General features: G+C 35.1%; 1 protein-coding gene and 1 non-coding gene across 2 annotated transcripts in view; one reads left to right on the top strand and one right to left on the bottom strand.

Moving 5' to 3' along the window:
• Mcm9 (minichromosome maintenance 9 homologous recombination repair factor) overlaps positions 1-7,799 on the bottom strand; it is a 71,631-nt gene that overhangs the window by 26,631 nt on the left and 37,201 nt on the right. The gene's annotated exons all lie outside the window — the stretch shown is intronic.
• Positions 5,879-5,985, top strand: LOC125616022. The gene has a single exon (XR_007346619.1). It is a non-coding gene; the product is annotated as a U6 spliceosomal RNA (small nuclear RNA).

Below are 7,799 nucleotides of genomic sequence, written 5' to 3' on the forward strand. Positions count from 1 at the left end.
TTTTGTGATGCTGGAGACTGAACCCAGGCCCCTGCATGTGCTTAAGCATACACTCTACCACTGAGCTATGCCCTCAGCCCCTAAAGGTAACTTTTATGTATATGAAAAAAGAGTATAAAACATAATTTTGCTTGTAACTCTTTTCTTCTCTTATTTGATTTTACAGAATATTAAGTTTATAAAGCATGTTGATTGCTTTACAAAAGATAATAATTTGTATGGATAATAAAGGAAGATGGAGGGAATGGAATTATTTACTAACGAGTATTTTATACAATAAAGTACTGAAGGAATACAAGAATGAAGAGACATTTGTAGAAAACAAAAAGAGGAAAATGGCATAAATATGTACTTTATTAGTAATCACACTAAATGTAGACACACTAAATACGTCAATGAAAACAAAAAGGTTGGTTTAAAAGAAAATATGATCCAACTACATGCTATCTATAAGATATACTTTTGACGATCTCATTCAAACAGTAACCAAGAGAAGACTGCAGTAGCTATGCTAATATAATACAAAATATTTTAATACAATCTTACAAAAATGTTACTTCAAGAACTGCATTCACAAATGAAGATATAATTACACTGGGCTCTATACTAGTTAGTTAAACTATGATATATGGGCAAAATCTACCCTAGTCACCTATTTTTGTAAATGTAGTTTTACTGGAATACAATCATGCTAATTTGTTTAGTATTGTCTATAGTTGCTTTCACACTACAAAGGCAGAGTTCAGTAGTAGTGATAGACATTATCTGGCCATCCCAATCTAGAATATTTATATCTGGCCTTTTACAGACAAAAGATGCCAACTTTTTTTTTAAACATTTTTTTTAGTTGTAGATAGACACAATATCTTTATTTTATTTATTTTTATATGGGGCTGAGGATTGAACCCAGTAGCTCAGATGTGCTAGGCAAGCGCTCTATAACTGAGCCCCAAGGATGCCAACTTCTGATGTAAAGTTCTAATTTCTACTTTGGGACATCACACTTTAAAAGAGATACTAATTACATCAGAGAAGGGTAATGAGATAATGGTGAACATGTAAAGAATACCATTTAAAAACAGTTTTAAGCCAGGCTCTATGGTGCTCACCTGTAATTCCAGCTACTTGAGAGGCTGAGGCAAGAGGATCCAATAAAGTAACTATCCAAGAAAAGGTAGAATGTGCACTTGACAGTGTAAAAAGGTATTTATGCAGTGAATAGGTAACCACTTAAAGGACTAAAAGTTCTAATAAAAAAACTACAAGTTTTCAACTCTATGATTCTTAGAAGTATACAAGGGCTCTTCCACTCTCTGTAATCTGGGGCAGAGATAATTACAAACTAGGACACCTAAGTATTTTAGCCCACTTAATTAATTTCTTGAATCCCAGTGATAGAAGGGAAAAAATGTTAACTTTGACTTTTCAGAGGGAAGAAGGGAGAAAGAAATATTATTTATATTGCTTAAAAGGTGATTATATTTAGGAAATATTTCCTTATAAATGTTGGGTTAGTAGGAATTAGGGAAGGCAGTAGAAGGCAGCCAGGGGGCAGAAGGGTAAGCCCAATTCATTCCTGCTTCTTGGAGATTTGTATGTTCAACAATTCAGCCAGCATTTATTGTTAATATCAAAGAATATGCTGATGAAGGCAGCATAATGTGCTCAAATACTTTGTTGGTCAGAGATTAAATCTAGCTATATAATAATGTTTAATTATAAACTTGAACTCCCCTGAACCCACCCTTTCCAATCCTGCCCCCTCCCCCGACCAGATACTTTACATCTCCTTCCTCCCCCACACTTTCTTTTTCATTTCCCAACTAGAACTTCCAATCGATATACACTTATATATAAATATCCTTTAAAAAGTATAGCTGTCATGGGAAGTTATAAAAATTGAAATTGCTCAATTAAGTGTTTGGCAATTTGGGCAGAAAAATTAACAAAGGATAACAATAGCACTTATCTTCATGTTGACTTGTGGTGTGTATGTATCCTAAGGTAACGCTCAGAGGGTCAATGAAATTTATTGTATAAATATTACATTTCCTTCATGATGATATGGAACTGCTGGCCCATTTTAATAAGATTCCTTAAGAACACAATGGGTGGAACGGTTATTCCGTTTACCAGAAGTTATTGGTAAACCAGTTAGAACATCTACACTTAGAACAACTGAACAATAAAAAGGGAGCTAATCACATCATGGCATCACTTCTGGAATGGCCCTGTAAGAAGCTCCACAGACATGCTCCAGTAAAACCAGCGTAACTGGAAATTATTTTTAATAACCCAACCAGTTACAGTTTTTAGAACACAGTAAACACATACACACACACACACACACTCTCACACACACACACACACAAACATATTTACTCAAAAAATCTTGATAAGAATAGCAGGAGTCTATGACACTTAAATCACAATCTGTACCCACCCCCACAGCGTTTAGCTGGATAAAAGCTTCACAATGGATGGGTGTAGTCAATAAGAGGGGCTCTGTATCACCTCAGTCTGAACAAGGGATAATATATCTCACCAGAAAAGTTTGATAAGCATTTTTTATCTACTCAACTCTGATAATACAGGCTAAATCCCTGATGGCCAAGAGATCAGGGACCTTCCTCCTTCCTATACTCGATCACAACCCACAGACCTAGGTGTGACATACAAAAATACAGGGACAGGGGTTCCACTTAAGTTCAATTCAGCTCACTCTTAGGGTGAATATTCTAGTCCTGAAAAGGCAAAGCTAATAAGAGCAGAGACTACCATTCCTACCCAGAGCCTGGGACAGTGGCTCAGAGAGTTTGACCAGGTGGAGAGGCTACTAGGATTTGGATGATTTAAGTATATGCCCAAAGGGTTCATGTGTTGGAAGCTTGGTCCCCAATGTGGTAGTGTTAGGAGGTAGTAGAAGCATTTAAGAGGTACAAGATGACTGGGTCACTGAGGGCACAGACCTTGGAAAGAACTGATAATAGTTTTTGTGGGACATTGGTTAACTCCTGTGAGAGGGCTATTTTTATAATAGCAAGACTGGCCCCTCCATGATCTTTTCCTGGTTTCTTACATTTGATCTCTCCCACTTGTACATGCTCTTACTATGCCATTCACCATAATATGATTCAGCCAATGGGGGTGAATAACCAGAGTGAGCATCATGATCTTTGGACTATGAATCTCCAAAACTGTGAGATAAATAAATCCCTTTTCTTTATACATTATCCAGTCTTAAGAATTTTGTTATAGTCATGGAAAACTGACTCATACTATACAGACAGTATAGTATCAGACACAGAAACTGAAAACTCCAAAGTTCTCCCTAAAAAAAACTGATTTTATTTAGAATACAGTGCAGGGAAGTGACTGCCTACTCAAAATTTTGAAGAAAATAAGGAGGAGGAGGCGGCAGCAGCGGCTGGTAGCTTATTTAGTAATAAACTAAACCATAGTTGGTGCTAGTTTACCATTTAGAACCAGGAAAAGAGCTAAGAAGACACCTCTTAGGGTCAAAACAAACCTCAAATACCTAACAAAAAACTACTTCTGACCAGATATAATTAGTCCAGAATACCTAGCAACTTATGCCCTGGGGTTTTGTCAAAACTAATAGAGAGTGCCAGGCCTATAATCCCAGCAGCTCAGGAGGCTAAGGCAGGAGGATCGCAAGTTCAAAGCTAGCCCCAGCAACCTAGTGAGGTCCTAAGCAACTTAGCAAGACCCTGTCTCAAAATTTAAAAAATAATAATAATAAAAAAGACTGGGGATGTGTGACTTGGTGGTTAAGCACCCTGGGCTCAATCCTTTACCAAAAATAAAAACAAAAAACTATAGAGTAGTAAGCAATAAAGGGAGCCTAACAGGTACGTATTACACCAAATAGGGCAGACAGCTTAACAAGGAGATTCAGAGAAGAGAAAAGTCTTGCTGAAACCATTATCACCCTCAGGTGACTGCATGCATGCAAAAGCCTGTTCCCTTTAAGGAGTAACATCAGAGACTATACTGCCAGGGTCACATAATTCACTAAAATAACCTAGCTGAGTTACTTAACACATAAACAAACAACAAAAAATAAGCCCTGGAAAGGGTGAAGGGAATCAACAATATACTAATTAAAATACTCAGTTTTAAACAAAAATTATAAGACACACAAAGAAGCAGGAAAACATGGCCCATGCATAGAAAAAGAAGGCAAGAGACACTGGCTGTGAGAGAGCCCAGATGTCAGCCTTAATAGGCAGAGACTTCAAAGCAGCAATTATAAATGTTTGAAGAACCAAGGACAAGGAAAGGACAATATCTCAACAAATAGAGAATATTAAGATATTAAAATGATAAGAAACAAATGGAAATTCTGGATTTGTAATGCACAATAACTGAAATGAAAAACTCACTGGATGGCTCAACTCTAGAACTAGCAGACAGAGTTGGCAAATCTCAAAACACATCAGTAGAATCTATGCAATACAAATAGAGGGGAAAGGTATAACAAAAAAAATGGGTAGACACTCATAAAAATGTTGTATGTCTTTAATGGACACATATATAAATAATGGGAATATTAGAAGAAGGAAAGCTAATGAGACAAGCAGAAAAAAAATCTTGGAAAAAATAATGGTTGAGAACTTTCCAATTTTGATGAAAAACATTAGTTCACACACCCAAGAAGCTCAATAATCCTCAAGCAAAATAAAGAAATTCACAAAAACATAGTCAATACACTAAAAACCAAAGGTAAAAAGAAAAAATAATTTTAAGTAGTAAGAGAAAAACAACTTTTCACTTATAGGGGAGCCCCTATAAGATTGAAGAGATAACTGTTAACCCAAAAGACAAAAAGTAACAAATATTGGCAATGATGGTGATAAAGGAGAACTCTTCTACACTGTTGGTGGGAATGTAACTACTATAATCAATGCAAATAACCATGTAGAGATTTCTCACAAAACTAAAAAAAGAAATACCATATGCTCCAGCAATCCCACTACCAATCCCATTACTTTGGCTACTTTGATAGCCAAAGGAAAGGAAATCAATATGTCAAAGAGATAGCTGTACTTCCATGTTTATTGTAGCACGATTTGTAATAGCCAAGAAAATAAACTTGCGTGTCTATCAACAAATTAATGGATAAAGAAAATATGGTATATATGCATAATGGATTACTATTTAAACCATAAAAAAGAATAAAATCCTGTCACTTTTGGCAACATGGATGAGTCTGGAGGATAGGTGTTAATTTGTAAGCCAGGCATAGAAAGACAAACACTACACAGTATCACTCATCTGTGGAGGGTAAAAAAGTTGATATCCTAGAAGTAGAGAATAAAACAGTGATATCCAGAGGCTGTGAAAGAGAGAGAGGACATAAAGAGATTGGTCATGGTACAAAACTATAATCTGATAGGAAGAATAAGTTCCAATGCTCTACAATATAGCAGGGTAACTATAATTAACACTAACTTATTATATTCAAAATAGCTAGAATAGAGAATTTTGAGTGTTCTCACTACAAAAAAAAATGATGTTCAAGGTGACATATGTGCTAATTACCTTGTCTTGACCAATGGATACTTGGACTAAAATACCACACTATACACCATAAGTTTGTATAACTATTGTTAATTAAAATTAAAAATAAGAAAAAGATTAAGAGTTGAATTATCAGAACATGTGAAGGTCAGAGCCAGTGGGACAACATATTCAAAATGCTAGAAGAATTAAATTGTCAACCAAGAATCTTATATCCAGCAAAACTATCTTCCCCAAATGAAGATAAAATAGACATTCCCAGATAAACAAAGCTGGGAGCATTAGCAGCAAGCAGACCCATCATAAAAGAATTACTTTTAAGAAATTACTTAATGTGCTTGCTTCAGCAGCACATATACTAAAATTGGTATGAAACAGAGAAGATAAGCCCAGCCTCTGCAGAAGGACGACATGCAAATTTGTGAAGCAGTCAATATTTTGTATAATGTACCAATAAAAAAGTGGGAAAAAAGAAATTAAAAGAAAGTTCAGGGTCAAAGCAAAATCACCCCAGACGGTAATTTAAATCCATAAGAAAGAAAAACAAGCATCAGCAAAGGTAATTATGCAATTAGCAAAATCAGTTTAAAGGCATATTTCTTTTCTAAAATGATTTTTAAAGAAATTGTATAAAATAACATGGGTAATTACATTGTTGGGCCTATAAAATATAGAACCATAATATATTTTGCAACCTAAATTTTACCTTAAGGAAATGGGAAAAAGAAGAACAAACTAAACCCAAAATAAGCAGAAGGAAGGCTAGAGGTTCTAGGTAGGGCAATTAGGCAAGAAAAAGATACATAATAGGCACTTGAAAGGGAAAGGGAGAAGTAAAAATATCTCTATTTTCCAGACTCTTTTTTCAGGTGACATGATCTTGCATATAGAAAACCCTAAGGAGGCCACTAAAAATTTATAAGAATAATTGAGTTCATCAAGACTGAAGGATACAATAAAAATTGTATGTCTATTCAGTTGCAAATAAAAATGAAAAAAATAAGATTAATGTTTCAATTTACAAAAGCATCAAAAGAAGAATAATGTACCTGGGAATAGTTAGCAAAAGAAGTGCAAAATTTATACTCTGAAAACTACAAAATATTATTGAAAAAACTAAGGGGGACCAAATAATTGAAAAGATATTTCACATTCACTGATGGAAAAACTTAATACTTTATTAAGATAGTAATACTCCTCAAAGTAATCTATAGATTCAATGAAAATCCTATCAAAATCTCAGATGGCTCTATGCAGAACTAATAAGGTATTCTTAAAATTCATATGGAAATTCAAGGGATCCCAAATAAATAATCTTGAAAAATGAACTAAAGTGGACTTATTTCCTGATTTCAAAACTTACTACAATGCTATAGTAATCAAGAAAATGTGGCAATAGTATATGATTAAGGATCAACAATCTGGGTGCAGTGGTGTGTGCCTGTGATACTAGTGACTCAGGAGACAGACAGGATTGCAAGTTTAAAGCCAGATTCCACAATTCTGTGAGACTCTCAGCAACTTAGCATGACCCTGTCTCAAGATAAAAAATTTAAAAAGGGCTAGGAATGTAGCTCAGTGGTTGGAAAAAAAAAAAAAAGCGAGAGAGAATATGGATCAATCACAACTCACAAAACAGAATTGTCTGGAAATCTGGAAATAAACTCATTCATTTCAGGTCAGTTCATTTGCGGGGGTTACCAGAGATTGAACCCAGGGCCCCTTAACCACTGAGTCACATCTCCAGCATGTTTTAGATTTTACTTTGAGACAGAGTCTTGCTAAATTGCTTAGGGCCTCACTAAGTTGCTGAAGCTGGCTTTGAACTCATGATCCGTCAGCCTCAGCCTCTGGAGCTGCTGGGATTACAGGTATGAGACACTGCATCCGGCTGGTCAATTCATTTTTGATAAGAGTTCCAAGTCAAAGTATACTTTTTTCATTAGATGCTGTTGGTAAATTGGATATCCAGAAAATATGAATTTGAATTCCTGACTTCAACCTATACACAAAAATTAATTTAAACTGGATCAAAGACCTAACTGTGAGGTGCTAAAAGTATAAAACTCTTAGAAGAAAGCAGGTGTAAATTTCCATGACCTTGGATTAGACAATGGTTTTTGAGAAACTACACCAAAAGCACAAGCAAAAAACAAAAACAAACAAAAAACAGGAGAGAGAAAATTGATACAATATAGGCCCTTTGCTACAAAGGATACTACCAAGAAAATTAAAAGATAATCCATAGAATTGGT

Source organism: Marmota marmota, unplaced genomic scaffold (assembly GCF_001458135.2).
Source record: "Marmota marmota marmota unplaced genomic scaffold, marMar, whole genome shotgun sequence".
In the NCBI taxonomy this organism is placed as follows: Eukaryota; Metazoa; Chordata; class Mammalia; order Rodentia; family Sciuridae; genus Marmota; species Marmota marmota.